The sequence below is a fragment of the Ovis canadensis genome, chromosome 7, assembly GCF_042477335.2.
Source record: "Ovis canadensis isolate MfBH-ARS-UI-01 breed Bighorn chromosome 7, ARS-UI_OviCan_v2, whole genome shotgun sequence".
Taxonomy (NCBI): domain Eukaryota; kingdom Metazoa; phylum Chordata; class Mammalia; order Artiodactyla; family Bovidae; genus Ovis; species Ovis canadensis.
In genome coordinates, this window is record NC_091251.1 from 56431356 (window position 1) to 56453538 (window position 22183).

The 22183-nt window shown below is 46.7% G+C and overlaps 1 protein-coding gene across 8 annotated transcripts in view; it reads left to right on the forward strand.

The window, feature by feature from the left end:
• Positions 1–22183, forward strand: part of DAPK2 (death associated protein kinase 2) — a 133989-nt gene that overhangs the window by 10966 nt on the left and 100840 nt on the right. The gene's annotated exons all lie outside the window — the stretch shown is intronic.

The window sequence follows — 22183 nt, forward strand, 5'->3', positions numbered from 1 at the left end:
CCCTCCACACACCCAGCAGAGTGAACACCTGGGGGTTCAGGGCCTTCGCTGTGTCCGTGGTGGGAACAGGAGCCTTTCCCTTTAAAGGGCTCTTGTGTCAGGGCTCATTCTTTTGCTGCTTTTTACCTTTCTTTCTTTATTTTTTTGCAAATATATGTATATATTTACTTCCTTTTATTTTAAGCATTAGGATCATATTGAATATATATTAATGTTTTACCACAGTTTTAAACAAAATTTTGGCCATACCATGTGGCCTTTGAGATCTTAGTTCCCCAACTAGGTATCAAACCCGCGCCCCCTGTAGTGGAAGCACAGAGTCTTAACCCCTGGACCACCAGGGAAGTCCACTACAGCTTTGAATGTTACATCTTTTTTTTTTAGTTTAAATTTATTTATTTTAATTGGAGGCTAATTGCTTTACAATATTGTATTGGTTTTGCCATACATCAACATGAATCTGCCACAAGTGTACATGTGGTTCCCAATCCTGAACCCCCCTCCCACCTCCCTCCCTATAACATCCCTCTGGGTCATCCCAGATCTTAATGTACTATACCGGTTTGCTCATGTCATTAAATATCTTAATGCAATTTTACATTCCCTTGTACAAGCATGCCTCAATTATTCAGCCTTTTCCCCCTACTTTTAAAAATATACAGTTTCCATTTTAAAAAATTTTCATTACTAAAGCTGCAAGGAACATCTCTTAGCAGAAATTTCTGATCCTGTTTTTGATTGTTTCATTAAGATGGATAACTAGAAACTGGGTCCCTGGGTACTTTTATTTTTGAAGAAAAACTCAAAAAAGCTTCAAAGCCAGAGGAGCCTTAGTCAGGGAAGAATGGAAAGTGCACTTACGGCAGTTCCCTGGCGGTCCAGTGGTTAGGACTTGGCACTTTCGCTGTTGGGCCTGGGTTCAGTTCCTGATATGGGAACTAAGAACTAAGATCCTGCAAGACACGTGGCGTGGCCAGAAAAGAAAAAAGAAAGTGCACTTACTTCAGGTTCAGGAAGTGCTTGTCCTGGCTGACTGGCTAGGTCAGGGAGCAAGTATCTACAGAGACCCCCGAAGGGGAGATTCCTCAGCATTCTGTCTGAGCCGCTGCCCCTGGCAGTCCAGAACCTGGGAAGGGCTGGGGAGAGGCTGAAGGGTGGTTACCTGGACTCTGCCTCTGAGTGGAAAGGGAGATTCTCTTTGACTTGGGTGTTTCTCCTGACTTGTGATGTCAGGGAGAAAGTGGCCCCTCAGCAACAGACCCCGGCAGGCCCTACCAGTGGCTTCTTATATTTAATTTTCAAAACTTTTGGGCATGCCACAAGGCATGTGGGATTTTAGTTCCCTGACCAGGGATTGAACCCTCACCCCCTATGTTGGAAACTGAAAGACTTAACCACTGGACCTCGAGGGAAGTCACCTTGTTGTTCGGTTGCCCGGTTGTGTCCGACTCTTTGTAACCCTATGGACTGCAGCACACCAGGCTTCCCTTTCCTTCACCATCTCCCGGAGTTGTTCAAATTCATGTCCATTGAGTCAGTGATGCCATCCAACCATCTCATCCTCTGTCACCCTCTTCTCCTCCTATTTTCAGTCTTAAGCCAGGATCAGTGTCTTTTCCAGTCAGTTGGCTCTTCACATCAGGTGGCCCAAATATTGGAGCTTCAGCCTCAGCATCAGTCCTTGCAGTGAATATTCAGAATTGATTTCCTTTAGGATTGACTGGTTTGATCTCCTTGCAGTCCAAGCGACTCTCAAGAGTCTTCTCCAACACCACTATCTGAAAGTGTCATTTCTTCAGTACTTAGCTTTCTTCATGGTCCAACTCTCATATCCATACATGACTACTGGAAAAACCATACCTTTGACTATACAGATGTTTGTTGGCAAAGTGATGTCTCTGCTTTTTTATATGCAGACATTTTAATATGATGTCTCTGCATATTAAGCTATCTAGGTTTATCATAACTTTTCATACCCCTACATCGGAAGCTCAAAGACTTAAATCACTGGACTACTTCTTAGTTCTGTCTCTCCCCAACTCTGTACATCAGAGATATTAAAGCTGGAAGAGACCTCATGTTTCTGGGTCCTCTACATACAACAGGATGTGAAGGCCACATGTACCTCATGGCCTGGGGAGCCTTGGAGAACCACTGCCCCCTACCTCATACACAACCTGAAACTTTCCTTAGATGCCAGCTGGACACAGGGCAAGTGAAAGACAGCAGAGGCCTAAGGCACTTTTCATGGCTTGCTGTCCTAGGATTTGTGGTCTAGAGGTCAGATGAGATGGAAGGCCTATAGAGGTCTTTCTTCCAAGCCCCTCATCTGACCATTGAGGAAATAGAGGCTCAGAGAGAGGAAGGGTCTTGCCTGGGGCCGTAAACAGGCTGGAACTAGAGCTGCCTTCAGAGAGGGTAGCCTTATCTGCCTTTCTTCCCCTCTTCTTCATGGGCTCACTGTGTGCCAGGCATTGTCTGAAGCAGTGACAAAATAGACATTCCTTTCCCCCAGTGGCTTGTGTTCTGTTGGTGGAGGAAGACATTGAACACATGATGGAGGGGTTTCAAAAGGACACATCACTCCAGAGTGCCTGGTGGGCTATGAAAGGAGAGCGTGGGACACACTGAGAATGGGGGACATAGCTGGGACTGGGTGGTCAGGGGAGGCTGCTCTGAGGAAGTGGCAGAGGATAAGTGTGCAGGCAGGGAAAGCAGCCTGGACACAGGCCCTGAGGTGGGGAGAACCTGGGCCCTGAGTTGCTGGCTGGAGGCCTGTGTGGCCATGGAACATGAGCTGGGGACAGGCAGTGCTAGCTGAGGCTGGATATACAATTAGAGGCCAGTCTGCAAGCTTCCTGCCAACATAGACAGTTTGAGGTTTGTGTGTGTCCTAGCTGTGCAACCTGAGGACAACTTACTTGACCTCTCTGACCCTGAGTTTCTTGGTTTTTGTTTTTTAACCCATAAGGTAGAAATAGTAACAGTAGCTACTTCATGATTGTAGGGATGAATGGGATGCTGAGTCTGCAGGGTTCCTCACAGAGCTGGGTACTAGGTGTTGAGTGAACACCTAGGTGTTGAGTGAACACCTAGTAGAGCCTCTGCCTTTGAACTTAAACTGCCTTTAAGTTTGGGTGTCAAGACCCTGCCTCCCACCTCCGGACCCCCTGGGAGGACAGTGGGGGTCTTCCAGGAGGAATAGCAGTAGGGCTTGTTCTTACATTTGGGAGGAGCAGTGTGTAAACCTTCTTCGGCTCTCTACCCTTGCCTAGATTCAAGGCTGTTTCACTGATTTTTGTTGTTGTTCAGTTTCTCAGTTGTGTCTGACTCTTTGCAGCCCCATGGACTGCAGCATGCCAGGCCTCCCTGTCCCCCATCATATCCCGGAGTTTGCCCACGTTCATGTCCATTGCATCAGGGATGCCATCCAGTCATCTCATCCTCTGATGCCCTCATCTCCCTCTGCCTTCAATCTTTCCCAGCATCAGGGATTTTTCCAGTGAGTCATCCATTTGCATTAGATGACCCAAAACTGGAGCTTCAGCTTCAGCATCAGTCCCTCCAGCGAATATTCAGGGTTAGCTCCTCATTAAGTCCATACTATGCAAAAATGACTTGGAGAAGGCAATGGCAGCCCACTCCAGTACTCTTGCCTGGAAAATCCCATGGACAGAAGAGCCTGGTAGGCTGCAGTCCATGGGGTCGCGAAGAGTCAGACATGACTGAGCAACTTCACTTTCATGCATTGGAGAAGGAAATGGCAACCCACTCCAGTGTTCTTGTCTGGAGAATCCCAGGGACGGGGGAGCCTGGTGGGCTGCCGTCTATGGGGTTGCACAGAGTCGGACACGACTGAAGCGACTTAGCAGCAGCAGCAGCATGCAAAAATGTAAATGAGTGAGAGTTACTTCTCGTTTTTTACCTGTAATGACAGGTGGAGTTCACAAATATCATGTTGAATGAAGGAAGGCAGACTCAGAAGAGTCATACTATATCATCCCATTGGTGTCAAGTTCAAGACGGGCAGAATCAATCCCTGATGCTAGAAATCAGAATAGTGATTCTATTAGTGATTCTAATAGTGAGGGAATAGTGGCTGAAAGGGGGCATGAGAGGGACTTCTGTGGGGAGGACATTGTTGTGTTTCTTGATCCCGGTGCCTATTTCACTGATGTGTTCATTTCATGCACACAGGTCAGGCCATTCTTGTATATGTACATTTTCCCGTACCTATATGTATCTGAACTGAAGCCACGTTTTAACAAGGAATCTTTAACTGCACTCCCTGCCCTCATCTGGCCCCTGAACTGCATGTTTCTGATGCCTTTGGAAGGTTAGTCTGGTTGTGTATCAGCCACGAGACCCATAGCACTCTGGTACCCAGTCTGGAACTCAGTCCTCCTCATCTGTAACCTGGGGTGATAGCATCCGTATCACCTACTTCACACATGCAGGTGAGGATCCACTGTGATAAAGACATAAACTGCTGGGCAAATAAGAAGAATGATTATTGCTATTATTGTTTGATTCATCCCCAGGTCATTGTGTTTCTGCTTCCCACAGCCACTGAGACCAACTCTGTTCCCTTCTGAGGAAAAGGAGCTGGGATTCTGGCAAGTTTGGCTTGACCAGATCAAAAGCTCAGTTCAGTTCAGTTCAGTTCAGTCGCTCAGTCGTGTCCGACTCTTTGCGACCCCATGAATCGCAGCACGCCAGGCCTCCTGTCCATCACCATCTCCCGGAGTTCACTCAGACTCACGTCCATCGAATCCGTGATGCCATCCAGCCATCTTATCCTCGGTCGTCCCCTTCTCCTCCTGCCCCCAATCCCTCCCAGCATCAGAATCTTTTCCAGTGAGGCAACTCTTCGCATCAGGTGGCCAAAGTACTGGAGTTTCAGCTTTAGCATCATTCCTTCCAAAGAAATCCCAGGGCTGATCTCCTTCAGAATGGACTGGTTGGATCTCCTTGCAGTCCAAGGGACTCTCAAGAGTCTTCTCCAACACCACAGTTCAAAAGCATCAATTCTTCAGCGCTCAGCCTTCTTCACAGTCCAACTCTCACATCCGTACATGACCACTGGAAAAACCATAGCCTTGACTAGACGGACCTTAGTCGGCAAAGTAATGTCTCTGCTTTTGAATATACTGTCTAGGTTGGTCATAACTTTCCTTCCAAGGAGTAAGCGTCTTTTAATTTCATGGCTGCAGTCACCATCTGCAGTGATTTTGGAGCCCCCCAAAATAAAAGTCTGCCACTGTTTCCACTGTTTCCCCATCTATTTCCCATGAAGTGATGGAACCGGATGCCATGATCTTCGTTTTCTGAATGTTGAGCTTTAAGCCAACTTTTTCGCTCTCCTCTTTTACTTTCATCAAGAGGCTTTTTAGTTCCTCTTCACTTTCTGCCATAAAGGTGGTGTCATCTGCATATCTGAGGTTATTGATATTTCTCCCAGCAATCTTGATTCCAGCTTGTGTTTCTTCCAGTCCAGCATTTCTCATGATGTAATCTGCATAGAAGTTAAATAAGCAGGCTGACAATATACAGCCTTGACGTACTCCTTTTCCTGTTTGGAACCAGATCAAAAGCTCGGCTCCGCTTATCCCACTCCCATCCTGGCAAAGTTCCTAAGACTAGGCAGAGGTATGCCCTTATCTTAAAAATAAGAGAACATCTGTGAGAAAAGCTGCAGAATCCAGCTTTGGATCTGGGAAGCATGTCCTGGCCTGAGAGTCCTGGGCACAGCTGGGGCCCGCCTGGCCCTGCACACCTCACTTGATTTTCTGGCTCACATTCTGGCACCAGCCTACTGGGGATGCTAGAGGTGGCTGGCTGTTTCTGGGAACAGTTGGAGAAATGCTGGCCTGTAGTTTCTGGCCTCTCCCGGCCTGGGTAGCCACTGTAGGGTGGAGCGGGGCTCATAAAGAGAAACCCATCTAACCCCTTGTCTGATAGATGAGGCTAAGAGTAGAGAGGGGAAGTGGCTTGTCCAAGGTCACATGTTGAACGGGTGATAGACAAGGGTGGGGACTGATGATGTGACTCCTCTAGAGCTCTGGCCACCATACTATAAGGACCCACAAAACACAAACTTATTTTTTCTTTAATTTGAATGCTTTGGGGAAGGGGGGCATTATTTGGTAGGATAGTCTTTTTTGTCTGACCTTGGGGACAGGTAGCAGAGTCAGAAGGGAAAGTATTTGGGAAGGATTGATGTTCCCTGGGAAAGGGCGCTGATGGATAGGGCCAGTGATGACTACTGTGTGTCTAAGGGTACAAGGTAATTTAATGTAACCAGCATAAAATGATCAATGGTTTCTCTTTCCTATGCTCATATTACTTTTCTTGCTTTATTGCATTGAGTTGGCCAAAAAGTTCTTTTGTGTTCTTTGTAAGATGTTACAGAAAAACCCAAATGAACTTTTTTGGCCAACCCATTATTATCGCATGAACATAAAATCATAAAATGTTACTGTTGAACTGAATCTCAACAAGAATTTAGTGCAGATCTCCATTTTATAAACAAGGAAAGTGAGACCCAGAGTGGGGAGGTGATTTGTCCAAAGTCACAGAGCCAGCAGTGCAGGAGGTGAAACTTAGAGAAGATTTTCAATTCCACTGTGCTAGTTTAAACAAAACAGAGGGAAACCTCTCTATGTGTAAATAAATTCAACTTTTATCTACAGCCCTCACCTCTCTCAGGGAGCCTACCTCCCCAGTACTCCGCTCATCCCATCATCCCCTCCCTGACTCCCCTGGTGAAGAGAGTGGCCAGAGCCCTGATATTTACAGGAGGCTCGTGTGTGCCAGGCATGGTGCCAGGCACTTAACCTGCAGGGTGCCCTTTCATAGGGACAGGAGCCTGGGGCTACACAAGGAGCCACTCCTCTGAAGCCTCATCCTTTGTAACAGGCTGAGCAATACCCTAAGATGAGCAGGGAAAGCTGCCTGCCGGACTTGAGTCTCCTGATGAGATCCTCTATGGTTAAGATCACCCACCCCACGTGCATCTTAGCTAGCTAGGGCATCTTCTTTTAGGAGAGAAAGAAAAACCTCCAGGAAATATGTAGAGCTCAGGTGTACCCAGGCTGGGTTCTCAAGCTCAGTCTAGCCAAAAAACTATATATATATGTAAAAAATAATAAGTATTTGTATTTACCTGTCTCTGTCTTTGGGAAAAGGGTTTCCAAGATGAACTTGGAGGCAAAGGGGCTTTTATTATTTCCTCTTTTTTTTTTTTTTTACAAAAGATTTTTTTTCTTGATGTGTACTGTTTTTAAAAATCCTTACTGAATTTGTTACAATGCTGTTTCTATGTTATGTTTTGGTTTTTTGGCCACAATGCCTGTGGGATCTTAGTTCCCTGACCAGGGATGGAAACTTCACCCCACTCATTGAAAGGTGAAGTCTTAACCATTGGACCCCCAGGGAAGTACCTTTTATATCTTTTTAAATTAAAAAAATAATTGTAGAGGTAATGCATGGTATATGTCATAAAGTTGTGGAAAGTTAGAATAAACCTCCATCTACCCTCCCTCCAAGTCTCACATCCACAGGCAGACTTTGATGGTAATTGTCTTCTGCTGTCTTTCCAAACTTTAAGTAAAGCAAGTGTATGTTGACCCGGATGGGGTCATACGACCAGAACAATCTACAGCTTGCCTTTCTCACTTAACGAAATACACTGAGTATCTTTTTATAACAGTGTATATAGATCTATGAGATTTATTTTGGATGAAAGCTTTTTTAAAAACAATAAAACACATAGGGAGACCAGTTTAAGCCCATGCAAGATTAGCAGCCTTAACCAGTAACTATTTTTATTTCTGAGTCTTACCTTCTAATCTGTCCCTGGCTATTTCTCACGCCCACACTTCCTCTCCTCTTTTGTGTCTGCTTGAGGCCCAGAGTTAACATTCCGCCAAGTGCTAAGCTCCTGGGGGCGGGTTGCAGAGACCAAGGGGAGCTGGAGCAGCGCTCAGGCCCTGGGGTCCCAGAGAGGAGATTAGGCATATCTGTCAAGTGTTTGTACTGAGCTATCAACTCTGAAGGCAGGGCCACATCTGCTCTCCTATTCTGAGCGCCCCGACCGTACCGTGCGGAGGCCAGAAGTCCCCACATCTTCTGTGACTTCTTCTGCTCTCGGTCTTCCCTCATTCTTGGAGGAAAAATTAAACTTTTCCTTCAAGGTCAAGATCAGATGGTGTCTCAAATACTGTTTGATTCTACTTATATGAGATACCTATAAAAGTCAAATTCATAGAATCAGAAAGTACTGTGCTCCAGCATAAAATATATATGCCATGCTTTGCATACTTGTGCGGTCGTGTCCGACTCTTTACCATATATATACTCTTTTTCAGGCCCTTTCCATTGTAGGCTATTATAAGGTATTGAATCTACCTCCCTGTGCTATGCAGTAGGACTTTGTCGTTTATCTATGTTGTATATAGAAGTGGATACACATTGTTGTATTTAACCCTCATAGCACCTTGTAAGGTAGCTCCTATTCCCATTTGACAGATGAAGAAATTCAGCCGCCAAAATGTTAGGTAATTGACTCAAGAAATACAGACGACCTACTTTATCAAGGAGAAGCCAAGTGGAAAATTCCACTTCATGCAGCACAGCAAATCTCAGAGAAATTCAGAAATAAAAGCCAGAAATTTCTCTGGCTGGAGCCCCGTCTAAAGCCCTGGCACGGGGTTCTGATGCCTCTGATCACACACATGCTTAGGTTTCCTGCTGCTAGGAAAGTGAAAGAGACCAACCTAAGTTAAGAGTCTAATGCCCTCATGTCAGTTTCTGTGCCAAGTACTTCTCATCTTCCAGAACAGTATGAATTGGATCACACTCCCATCTTATAGATGTGAAAACTGAGGCTCAGAGAACTTTTACAGTGGCAACTGGTCACTCATGCCAAAAAACTTTCTTACTGCTTGCACTGAGCATGCTGTGCTGGGCCCAGGAAACTCTCAGCTTGGTGTTAGCGGTGAGGAAATCTTTTGGGCCATAACAAGCCAGTGGTTTCCAAAAGATGAGTGAGTGTGTGTGGATGAGTACGTGCACATCTGTACTACAGGTCATTGTCATAGTCCAAAGATTCTCCCCAGATACCCACTGTGTGCTGGGCACTGTGATGGGTGGTGGAGATTTAGGGCTCAGGCCGTGCCTCATAAGAGATTAGGGGACACAGAGATACTTTCCTCAAAAGCTAATGAAATGGGAACTTACCTGGTGGTCCAGTGGCTAAGACTCCACACTCCCAATGCAGGGGGCTCAGATTCGATCCCTCATCAGGGAACTAGATCCCATGTGCTACAACTGAAAGATTCCACATGTTGCAACTAAAGATTCCATGGGCGTGCGTGCGTGCTCAGTCACTTAAGTCATGCCTGACTCTGTGTGACCCTATGGACAGTAGCCCACCAGGCTCCTCTGTCCACGGGATTCTCTAGGCAAGAATACTAGAGTGGGTTGCCATCTTCTCCTCAAGGGGATCTTCCCAACCCAGGGACTGAACCTGCATCTCACGCATTTCCTGCATTGCAGGCAGGTTCTTTACAGCTGAGCCACCCTGGAAGCCCAAAGATTCCACATGCCATAACTATGACTTGGTGCAGCCAAATGAATAAATATTAAAAAAAAATTAAAAAGCAAAATGAAAGGTTGGAACAGGCTATGAGCTAATAGAGGGACCCCAACCTTGTGCCAAGTGTTCAGCGAAGGAAGCCGTCACCCTAGGTGGGGCAGCTTTGCATGGTCTCATTCTGGAGATGATGCATAACCACCTCGAGGTCAGGGCTCTGCCAAAGACTGAGAGGCAGCAGGTCAAGGCTTGGGCAGGAAAGGGCTGAAGGGCTGTGGCTGCCAGGAGGACAGGCAACTGCAGGGGCCCTGGATGACAGAGGCCCTGGAGGAGAGAGGGAGGTGCGTTTATCACTCATTGTCAGGCAAACAAAGCACAAAGCCACTCAAACAAAGTGGCTGCATTGCTCGGGCTTCACTCAGAAGCTAGCCCATGGAGGGAGTGCGCTCATTGAGCTGGTCTGCATGGGAAAGCTGTAAGAGCTGGAGGGAGGTTCTGTGTGGAGATAACCGAAACCATCATATACCTGTATCTACGGGATATGCTTTCCTTTCTGCTTATTTATCGTCAGAATGTACATCTTGTGTTGGGTTCTTTTTTGACTCCACATTGATTTATGGATACCTTTCCACGTATCCAGAGTCCATATAGACTAAACATTTCTTTGTTCTGAAATTATTTCAGCTTTGATAGAAACATTTTCAGGATAACAGAACTCCCCTATATCCTTTTTTAACATTTTCTCACCTCCTTTCTCGCTCTCTCCTTTCTCCCCGACCCTCTACTCCTCATCCTGTTCCTCTCCCCTCGTCTCCTTCCTTCCTGCCTCCTTTCCTTCTTCCCTTCTTTCTGTCTGTCTGCCAACCCGCCCGTTGTTTCTGAGCCATTTGAGAATTGAATACAGACATCATACCTCTTTATCTTTTATTCTTCGTTATGCGTCTCTGAAGGACATGGGCCTTCTCTTTAATAACCATAGTACGGCTTTCAGGATCAGAACATTTCACTCCAATATAATGTTTTCATCTAAACTATCATCCTTGTTCCAATGTTGTCAATTTTCCCACTTAGAGCAGTTTTTCTCTCTGTGGAATAAGCTCTGGTGGCAATCATGTATTGCATCTCCTTGCCATTATCACTTTAGCATCCTTTAATCTGGAACAGTTCTTCAGCTTTGCTTTGACTTTTATGACAAGATAATTTGGAAGAATACTGGCTGTTTAGAACAAATAGATACAGTCCACATATTTTCACTAACTTCATATTACTCTACTATATAAACATCCCCCATTTACTTAACTCACCCTATTGTTTTTCACAACTAAAAATAAGTGTTTCTATGAGTGTATTTGCTGAATTTCCTCTCTCTGCATTATTTTTGCCAAGCCTATTCCCAAGGGTAGAATACCAGGTCAAAGGTTGTGGCTGATTGATAGTAGTTAAAACTAGAAATACTGAACCTATTTACTAGGTCACCAGCATATTTCCTTCTGGCTTTGCCAATACTCTTTCATTGTTTCGGGGTATTTTCAGTAGCTTAAGAGTTTTGTGAAGATACGTAATGTTTTCACTGTGGAAGAATTTAAAGTGATTGAAGTCTTCTGTGCTTTTCCCTTCATGCCAGATCTTGTTCTCTTTGCTACTTTAACTTTTTTTATGGTGTTTCTATTTTATTTTCATAGATAATTTGATGTTCTGATAGCAACACAAGGTGGGCAAGGCAAATGTGACTTATAAAATGTGTTTTATAAGTGATGAAAATAGGCCCCATCAAGGCCAGAGACAGAGGTCTCCCCTGGAGGCTGATGGTGTTACCTTCCTTCCCCCAGAAGTAGAGGGGATTCAAGGTCTTTGGGGGGGGGGGCCCAGAACTCCAGGGAAGTGTTCTTCTTCTTTGTCTCTACATTTATTTATTTATTTACTTACTTATTTAGCTAGCTAGCTAACTAGCTGTGCCAAGTCTCAGTTGCAGCATGTGGAATCTTTTAGTTGCACCATGTGGGATCAAGTTCCCTGAGCAGGGATCGAACTTGGGCCCCCTGCATTGGGATCATGAAGTCTTAGCTGCTGGATCACCAGGGAAGTCCCTGTCTCTACTATTAGAAGCCGGCTGCAATGGTTCTGTAAGAAAGCTTTCTGAGAGATGCTGTCGGGAGAGGCAGTGCCTGGGGAGAGGTGTGTTTTGAGGGCAAAGAGAGAGTTTGGTTTCCCTGTACTCTCCGCTGCTGGGGAGATCAAGCTGAGGGGTAAGAGCCGAGGCCAGCAGTAGGAGTTAGGGCCTCAGATAACCATCAGCTCAGTATAGCACCAGGGCTCTGGCAGAGCAGGTGAGAAGTCATGTGAGGGCCTCCCGCAGAGAAGACACAGCAGCCTGAGGGTCTCTCTCGTGGAGATTCCTCCAGCCCCCAGAGCGTCTTCAACAGGTGTTAGAGCCCGCTGTACCCTGCAAGGTCCCCTACCTTGTGGAGTCCAGAGGGTGAATGGCTAGGACAGCCCTACAGCCAAATCTAGTTTGCCACCTATTTTGAGTGGCCCTGGAGCTAAGAATGGGTTTTACAGATGAGCAGTTCCAATAAATTTGTTGGTTGGACGCTAACATTGGACCCTAATTAAACAAAATGTTACCCTCCCACCCCCCACCAATTTTCATTCTTCCCATTGGAAGACCTATATTAGAAAACAAAATTGTATAAACTCAATTCTTACCATATGTTGAGCTTCATCAATTTAAATTTTACGGAAATTTCATTTTCTCCTTTGTTATATAATATCCTTGATTTTCATTCTTGACCCTCAATGCCTAAAATATTTATAGTCAGGCCCGTTGTGGGAAAAGTATGTCTGCTCCTGACCTACTCCAGAGTCGTTTACTATTTACGCAGCAAAACTTTAAAAAAGTGGCTTCTTCTGGGGTAAAGGGCAGAATAGACACACGTCAAAGTGAAGGTGCAGTAACCAGAGAGGAGGAAGAAGAGAACAGAGGTCTGCCTGCCTTCCTTCCCTGCCCTCTGTCTCACAGCCTGAGAGGAGCCTCCTGGAAGCCCAGTTTCAGAACCACTGTCCACGCCCTGGAGTTCTGTCCTGTCCTATCCCGCAGGAAGTGCTGGGGTGGGAGAAGGGAAGAGCGCTCTAGGTACTGGGGACCGTGCATCCTCTCTAGAGCAGGTGCTGCTCTGGTCACGGGACATTACCTAATTTAGCCCTCTTGCAGCCCTGCAGGGTGGCAGGTGTTTCTCCCATTTTGCAGATGAGGAAACTGAAGCGTGGAGAAGCTAATTAGCCTGCTGCGGGAAGTGTCAGAGCTGGGATTCAAGCCCATGACTTCTGACTTCTGGCCCAGTGCTCTCTGTGAGGCACCAAGCTGCCTAGGGTTTTTGCCTGTGACCCTCGGGTCCCCTCCAGAGAACAGGGGAGGAGGTGGTACTGTTGTTTAGTGCTTTTGCTGGTTTTCAGCGGAATCTGCTGAGAGCCCAGCGGTCCCTGTTTCATCCATGTCCATGGCTGGCCCTGCTTCCCTGCCCAACCCCATCCCCTGCTGCCAACATCTAAGCCTCAAAACTGTATTCTTGAATCCTGATGTGCTGGCCCCTGGTGGCCTGGCCACAGGGCCCAGAGGGTGATGAATTATCCTCCCCTCCTGGAGGTGAGGTTCATTTGTCACCCTGGGCTCAGGGCCCACCAGCTAAAGAGGAGAACTTGGCTGCTGAGGGTCTGCAGTCTGGTTCTAGGATGAATTGCTCCCACCCGTTATTTATTTATTTATTTTTATTTATTTCCCTGCTTTGGGTCTTAGTTGTGGCAGGCAGCCTGTGGGATCTAATTTCCTGACCAGAGATTGAACCCAGGCCCTCTGCATTGGGAGCATGGAGTCTTAGCCACTGGACCACCAGGGAATGCACTCCTACTGGTCTTTTGGAGGAGACAGGGCAGGGGCAAGAAGCGTGGCCAAGAGGCAGCGGAGGGCCCCAGTAGGAGGATGGGCCTCGAGCAGGAGGCTGACGAGCCCTAGCCCCCAGGCCCAGGTGTGAGCCTGGCTCTGCTGCTGTGACCCGCTGGACCTTGGGCAGCTTCACTCTGCTGGGCTCCGTTTCTTTGTCCTGAGATGGTCCCTGTTTTATGGGGCTGTTTTCCAGCCTCCTGGGATCATCTCTTTTACTGTCCAAATAAGAATAATAAGCATTCCATTCCAGGGCAACAGGAAATCCTGTTCCTGACCCAGCATTTCTGGGTCTCTCCAGGGAGTGCTCACACCCTCCTTGATGCCTCAGGACCTTGGACTCACAGACCCCTTCCTCCTTCAAGACAAACCAGCACTTCCTCTGTGACCCTGTCTCAGGCATGGGCTCAGGTCAGTTTCCAAGGGCCTGCCTTGTCCCTGAGACTGGTTCCGGGTAAACTGAGTTTCAAGGAAGGTGTAAGGGTAGTGAGAGGCATTTTTGCACAGAAAAGGAAACACCTTAAAAGACGGGTAACAGACACCTCTGCTCCTCTGACTCCTGACCTCTGCCACGATGCTGGGGTCTTCCAGGACCTCAACCCCAAATCTGCTACTGTCCTTTATACTTACCCCTTAAAAGAGACCCCCTGTTCTTTCACATGTAGGAAGTTTAGACTCTTGTTACAACCTCTCCCTGAAAGGGCCTTGGGCATCTCTTTTCTAGAATTGAAGACCCTTTAAAGTTCTTCCCATACAAAAAGCCATCTCTGACCAACCCCCCTCCCCATGATGGAGTCTTTTGTCTTTCTTACTACGGATAACAATTCTGAGCAGCTTTCAAAATGACACTTTTCCTGTTCCCTGGCACAGATATAAGGGGCATATCCTGTCATGTGGGAAGTACCCAGCAAATGGTTGCAGATATGGGCAGGATGATGCTTGAAGCCCAATGGTCCATTGTTTTGAAGAGCTCATAGCGGGGAGCTGGGTCAGGCAGCTTTTCCTCTGTTATGTCATTTGATCATGAGCCACCTCGTTGGGGTAGGTAGGCAGGTGGGCAGGTCACTGTCCTCATTTTAAAGAAAAGGAAACAGAGGCACAAAGGCCCATCCCCTCCTCTTGAGAGCAGGGAGGCCAGTTGGAGTGGAGGTAAGGCTGTGTGTGCACAGGGCTTTGTAAACACAGGTCTAGGTAGCAATCTTAAAAAGATTTTGTAAAGAGATTGTAGAACACACCTTTGGACTCAGCTAAGTCAGCAGTGTTTCCACAGTTTGTGATTATGAAATTGTTTCTGATGTCTCAGCTGAGCCCTGATATGAGTCTTCCTGGGGTCCACACATGTCTCTGAGATTTCAGCTCCCTGCTGGTCAGGAAGCATGTTGAGGCCCTGGCTAAGCCGGTTTGGCTCCACCCTCCCCTCCAGGGAGGGCCTGTGGCTGGACCATCTCCAGGGCAGCTGAACCACCCCCCTCCAGTGCACAGTCAAAAATTTGTTTCTTGGGGGACTTCCTTGGCAGTCAGTGGTTAAGACTCTGTCTTCCAGTGCAAGGGGTGTGGATTTGATCCCTAGTTGAGGAACTATGGTCCCATATGCTGTGTAGTAGCATGCCCCCTCCGCCACCCCCAACCCCCAAAGAAAATTTTAAAAAAAATTTGTGTCTCAGACTCAGAAGTCAAACCTGGGTACAAGTCCCAGTTTTACTATTCACTGCCTGTGTGACCTTGGGCAAGTGGCTTTACCTCTCTGAGCCTTGGTTTTCTCATCTTTCAAGTGGAGAACATACCACCTGCCTTATCAGCCCAGGATTTGAACTTCCATCTCTCCTGACTCTAGAGGATTGAATGAGATTATGACTGAAGTATGTAGTACCATGATTGTCATCTTGGGCAGTACATCTGAATCACGGAGGAGGTTTAAAACAAGCACACACGTGTACATGCCAGGGATTCAGATCTAGAAGGTCTGGGGTGGGGCTCTGTCGATTCATATTTCTTGAAGTGTCCCATGGCACCCCACTCCAGTACTCATGCCTGGAAACTCCCATGGATGGAGGAGCCTGGGGGGCGGCAGCCTGTGGGGTTGCTAGGAGTCAGGCACGACTGAGTGACTTCACTTTCACTTTTCACTTTCATGCATTGGAGAAGGAAATGGCAACCCTCTCCAGTGTCCTTGCCTGGAAAATCCCAGGGATGGGGGAGCCTGGCGGGCTGCCATCTATAGGGTCGCACAGAGTCGGACATGACTGAGGCGACTTAGGAGCAGCAGCAGCAATTTGTGTAGACTGTACACCTGGATCCGAGGTTACTTCTTTCAACTTACTTACAAAACAGAAAAAGACTCACAGACTAGAAAATGAACTTATGGTTGCTGGAGGGAAAGGTATAGTTAGGGAGTTTGGGAAAGTCATGTACATGCTGCTATTTTCAAAATGGATAACAAACAAGGACCTACTGTATAGCACAGGGAACTCTGCTCAATGTTATGTGGCAGCCTGGATGGAAGACGGGTTTGGGGAAGAATGGATACGTGTATATGGATGGCTGAGTCCCTTTACTGTTAGCCTGAAACTATCACAACATTATTAACTGGCTATGTGAAAAGTGAAAGTTAGAGTTGCTCAGTCATGTCCAACTCTTTGTGACCTCATGGACTATACAGTCCAGGGGATTTTCCAGGCCAGAATACTGGAGTGGGTAGCTGTTCCCTTCTCCAGGGGATCTTCCCAACCCAAGGATCAAACCCAGGTCTCCTGCATTGCAGGCAAATTCTTTATCAGCTGAACCACCAGGGAAGCCCATTAATTGGCTTTATCTCAATACAAAATAAAAAGTTTAAAGTTTGAAGGAAATAAAAGAGCATTTCTTTCAGAATGGTACTTGAGAAACATAGTAAGCTATGGAGATGGCTGGGTAAAAAGCTCTGTCTGCCTGAACCAGTGATATATCAGCTGAAAGCCAATTAAAGGGCCCCTGTCTAAGGCTTGATGTAGGTTGAGCAGGGAATGGAAGATGCCGTGGTTCCACTAATTCCTTTCTGGCTTCTAGGTTCCCTTTCTGTTGCAGTGACCACCTTCTGGCATGCCTCCCCTGTGTCGTCTGTGTCTCACGCATAAATGGAGCCCTGCTCCACTTCTACCCATTCCCAAGTTCTGCTTCCTTCCAGAGGCCTATCCTGACGGCTGCAGGCATGTGGACAGCAGGCAAGGTTGGGTGTTCTTATTCTACATTCCTACAGTATGTTATGGATTCTCTAGTTGTCATTATTTGCCTGTGAGTATGCTTCCATCCTCTTTGGCACCACTCCTTAACAAAGAGCTACCCTAAGGCCACTTGAAGTCCAGTGAGCTTTCTGGTCATAGGGTCTGGAAGTCATTCTGTTTCATCTCATAGTGTCTTACCCAGTGATAGGCACATAGTAGGTGCCCAATAAATGTTCAAATGAGTTCTAGTTTCACCTGGTTCCCAGGGTCTCTATTCTGGTTTTATTCTGTGACATTAATCAAATTTCTCTTCTTCTCTAGCTCCTAGTCCCATTTCCACCCCTCCTCAACTTGAAAATGCCACATTTCTATGAAATACCCATTGAAACATCGATTGGGTAGAAAATGCTTTGATGGGCATAGGGAAGGGTGGAGGGGGAGTGAGTGCAGAGATATCGTTTATGCTTTCTAGGGACTTATAGAGAGGTTGTGGAGGCACACACACACAAAACAGCCCATGAGAGTATCTTCCTTGGCAGGAGTTCAAGAGCTGTCAGAACACAGTGCAGTGAAAAGAACTTGCAGACAATCCACATGGTACTGATTTGGAACGTGGCTGCCTCTGTGGGCTGGAACAGCCAGGAAAGATTTTGGGAGGTGGGAGCTTAGCGAAGAGTGGGTGGGATTTGAGTGGGCTGAGCAGTGAGTGTGGACTTGAGCCACCCCAAATAGACAGGAAAAATGAAAGTTGTGTTTGTGGAGGTGGGTCCCCCAGAAACTGGATGGCAGGTTCTGATAGGGAAGCAGTGGGTGAGCCCAGAGTAGCAAGCAGGGGATGGACAAAAGTCTAAGCTGACCATTAAAGTTTTACTAGTAAAAAAATAAAATAAAAAAATAAAGTTTTACTAGTCATTGGTATCGGTCACACTGAGGGGAGATGGTGTTTATCTCTAACGTGTTTTGTTTCCATTTTTGTCACCATCTTCATTTCCTCCTTGCAAGGTAAGAGCTTCAAGGCCAGTGTCTAAGCCACATCTTTCCTGTAGCTGTCTGATACAGGTTCAGGGATAAGTGGCTGAAAGATGAAACTGAAGGGTGTGGCTGACTCAGTCTGTTACTGCCCCATACATAATTGTTCTGAAGTAGATTTCCTGAAGGTTCATTCTGTATTCTGAGCCAGGCGGAGAGCCCCGTTTAGACAGAGGTCAAGGTTTATCCTTCTTAGTGTTCCCACCACCTCTATCTAGCCTAGAGCTGGATCCGTAGCAGGCACTCAACAAATGCAGGGGCTGGTGTAACCGTAGACTGTGCTCAGCCAGCACTGAGCCCTCGAGGGTTTGAGCTTGTGTTTCCAAGCCCAGAAGAAGGTAGAAATGCAGCGGCATTATTTTCATCACAGCCCTGTTCACACGACCTTCTTTGTTTTCTTGCCTGGAGGGGGCGGGGCAGGGGAATAGGGCAAGTGTGCAGAGCTGTTTGACATCCCAGGAGCTGCACAGAAAGCTCGTTTGTTCTCCCCTCTCGTGTGCTGGAGTCGCTGTACATTACAGCTTTCTCCTGCACTGGTGTTAGCCTGTGGCCTCCGTCCTGCTCCTGCTTCTCCAGGAAGTGTCTGAGCCTGGTCCTGCGAACCCCAGCGGGTATCTAGGCCCAGAGAGAGCAGATGCCAGAGTTTCCCCTTGGGGACAGTGACCGATCTCAACTGAGGAGCTGCTGTGGAAGTTCCAAGTTGTGGTTGTTTCTTTCTCGGGACTGAGAATGAGAGAAATGCAAAGATTCACCTGTGACATCTGAGCCATCAGCCATGGACTTAGAGCAAGACACTTGATTCAAGCCCCACTTTAGCTACCACTTTGCTGTTTGACTTTGGACGAGCTACTTACCCTCTCTGGGCCATGCAGCATTTGGGTGGTGCAAGTGGAATGTGAACACAGATCTCCTTGCTCCCAGTACTTTCTCTTTCTGCTACTCCACAGAAATACTCCAGGCATTTGATGTCACACTTTTGCTTTTGACTTCCTCCTGTTAGTGTCTGAGGTGCTCTGAAGAACAGGGACTTCCTTCAGAGGCCTGCTGTCAGCGATCTACCCCCAAACCATAATTCTCCTACATTTCCTTCCTATAGATAATTTCTTTTAAGCCTCAGACTTCTTTGAGGCTACCTGATGAGTCTCTCTATTTTTAAAGTATAGTTGATTTATAATATTATGTTAGCTTTTCTGTACAGCAAAGTGATTCAGTTGTACACACACACATGTGGTAGTGGTTTAGTCACTTAGTTGTGTCCAACTCTTTGTAACCCTGTGGACTGTAGCCTGCCAGGCTCCTCTGTGCATGGGATTTTCTAGGCAAGAATACTGGAGTGGGTTGCCGTTTCCTTCTCTGGGTTCCCAACCCAGGGATCCAACCTGGATATCCAGTATTGTAGGCAGTCCCCTGCATTGCAGGCAGGTTCTTTACCAACTGAGCCACCGGGGAAGACCGCCCCCACCCCACACCCACATATATATATATATATATATATATATATTCTTTTCCATTATGGTTTATTGAAAGTGAAAGTCACTCAACTGTGTCTGACCCTTTGCAGCGCCATGGACTATAGCCTGTCAGGCTCCTCTGTCTATGGAATCTCTGGTGGTTCAGACAGTAAAGAATCTGCCTGCAATGCAGGAGACCCAGGTTTTATCTCTGGATCGGAAAGATTCCCTGGAGAAAGGAGTGGCTACCTATTCCAGTATTCTTGCCTGGAGAATTCCATTCTGTTGGACAATCGTCATGATTTATTACAAGGCAAGGTATTGAATATAGTTCCCTGTGCTATACAGTAGGACCTGACCTTATTGTTTAGTGTGTCTCTTGATAACTGCTAAGAGATCCTTCCAGAAAATGTGGGCCAATGAAACTGCTTTGGTGAAACAAGTAATACTTTCCCAAGACTGGGCACCATAAAATGTTGTCATATGAACAGATGAATGAATGAATGAATTCCAGCAAATGGCAAGAGAATTGATGCCATGGGATCACCTGAATCATCATTGTAAGAGACCAGGTCAGTCCTGGGAAGACTCCTCTGTGAAGCAGACCATCTTAGAGCAGCTCTGGCCCAGTTTCCGGTCCTGATGAATGGGTTCTGTCCCCCACTGCCACTGCAGTTCTTTCTCCATGTTGATGCATTAGATGAGACCGTGCAGAGAGAGCTGGTATAGGAGTGAAGGCATCCCGGGTTTGGTTCTGAAGCTGTAAGTGATTAGGCAAATCCTTTCCCTCCCCAGGGCATCTCAGTTTCCCCGTCTCTAATGTTTAAGTGCCTTCCAGCACTAGCCTCCTGTGACTTTATGATTAAGTGAAGTAACCTTGCTGGGTCAGAGGCTACCTGCCCAACAGGGAAGGAGTCACTCACCAAGTGCCATGGCCCTGGACACAGTAAAGCCTGTGGTGCCACTGAGGCTGCTGCTGCAGAGATTAGACAGGGACGCTTGGCACTGAGGCCATGCCCAGGGCCTGTTTTAGCAACACAGCTAGTAAATATTGACTCTGTGGCACAAAAATGGAAAGCAGAGAAGACTGTGTTAACTCATCCCAAGGGTAGAAGTTCAACAAGCACTGATAAGACAAGATGCATTTATACAATGTGTGGGTTTATCATTGACAAATAAGTTGTTTAGCGATGGGCAGAGCCTACAACAGGAGGAGGGAGGTTTCACTGCCAATTCACAGCTGCTGTCCCTGCTTACTCATGGTTCATTTTTAAATGAATGGATTCATACATTCTTGAAGCATCCAGAAAAAAGACTGGAAGGAAATACATTGAAACATGCACTGCGACGTTCTCTAGAGATGGTGAAATTGCCAATAATTTGATTTTTTTGCTATGCATTTTTTTTCCTGTTTTTCGCACTATCCAAATGATCACATTGCTTTTATAATCAGAAAAAGACAGTGTCTTAGGAATAAAACACCCTTCTTTGAAGAGTCAGAAGTCACTTTCAGAATCATCTAAGTACCTCAGATCTTTGTGTTTTGCCTGCTGGGTGTTGTATGGTAACGTAGCTGTCAAAAAACGAGAGAAGTCCAAATGAGAGAAGTTTATCTTCAGAATAAACCCTAATCTAAGTGTGTTTACTTATTGATTGTACCCATGAAAGTGGAATGTGGTGGGAAAAAATTCCAATCACTTGAGAGAGCAGGATTTTTTTTTTTTCTTCTGTGTCAACAAACACTTACTGCTTTGAGCACTTTCTGTTTGCCAGTCCTGTACTCTGCAGCGACCAGGCCTGCCTTGGCCCAGATCTAGGCAGGTCTGAGAACAGGGCAGTCTTGTAAGTGCTTCCAGTGGTTCTGGTAAGGTCGTAGAAGCCAGGTATAGAGGAGGGCCCAGGCCTTAGAATTTGGAGGGCACAGGTGGGAGTGCCAATACGATAATAATTATCACTGATTAAGCACCAACTGCACCCCAGGAACCGTCTGCATGTTATTACTAATCCTTACAAAACTTTGTGTGATAGGCATTAGCTACCTTTTAGGGATGAGGAAAGCAGGGAGGTGAGAGGTGACACCTGCAACTTCAGAGCAGAATTCCCTGGTGGTACAGTGATTAAGAACCTGCCTGCCAATGCAGGGAACATGGGTTTGAACCCTGGTCTGGGAAGATTCTACATGCTATGTGGCAACTAAGTCCATGAGCCACAACTACTGAGCCTATGTGCCGCAACTGCTGAAGCCTGTGCACCCTGGAACCTGTGCTCTGCAATAAGAGAAGACACTGCAATGAGAAGCCCAGACACCACAACTAGAGAGTAGCCTCCCTCCACCTGCGGCAACTGGAGAAGGCCCCGGTGCAGCAACAAAGACCCAGTGCAGCCAAAAGTAAATAAATAAATAAAAGTATTAAAAACAAACAAAAACTTCAGAGCCCAGCAGATGTTTTCAACCCACATCTGCCTGGCTGCGAAGCATGTGCTCTTCCCGCCCTGCCAGGCTGCCTCTCAAGCAGTTTAGGGTTTTCCACTGGAGAGCAGACACCTGCAGAGAGAGCCTGAGCTAACAGCAAGGTACATGCAGTCTCCATCCGGGACCGAGGGTCTTTGGAGGAGGAGGCAACCCCAAGTGGAAAGCATCAGCTGGTAACCACATGGAGCTTCCCCGGTGGCTCAGTCAGAAAAGAGTGCCTGCAATGCAGGAGACCTGGGTTTGATCCCTGGGTTGGGAAGATCCCCTGGAGAAGGAAATGGCAACCCACTCCAGTATTCTTGTGTGGAAAATCCCATGGCTAGAGGGTGAGCTACAGTTCATGGAGTTGCAGATTTGGGCACGACTGAGTGACTGAGTCCGCAAACACTCACATCACTTATTTTATTTTCTTAGGAGAAAGGATATGTGTTTTTTGGGGGAGGGGCTGAATTGTGGTGGTGTGTGGTGTTTTTAAAAAACTGTGTTTTTGGCCCAAGC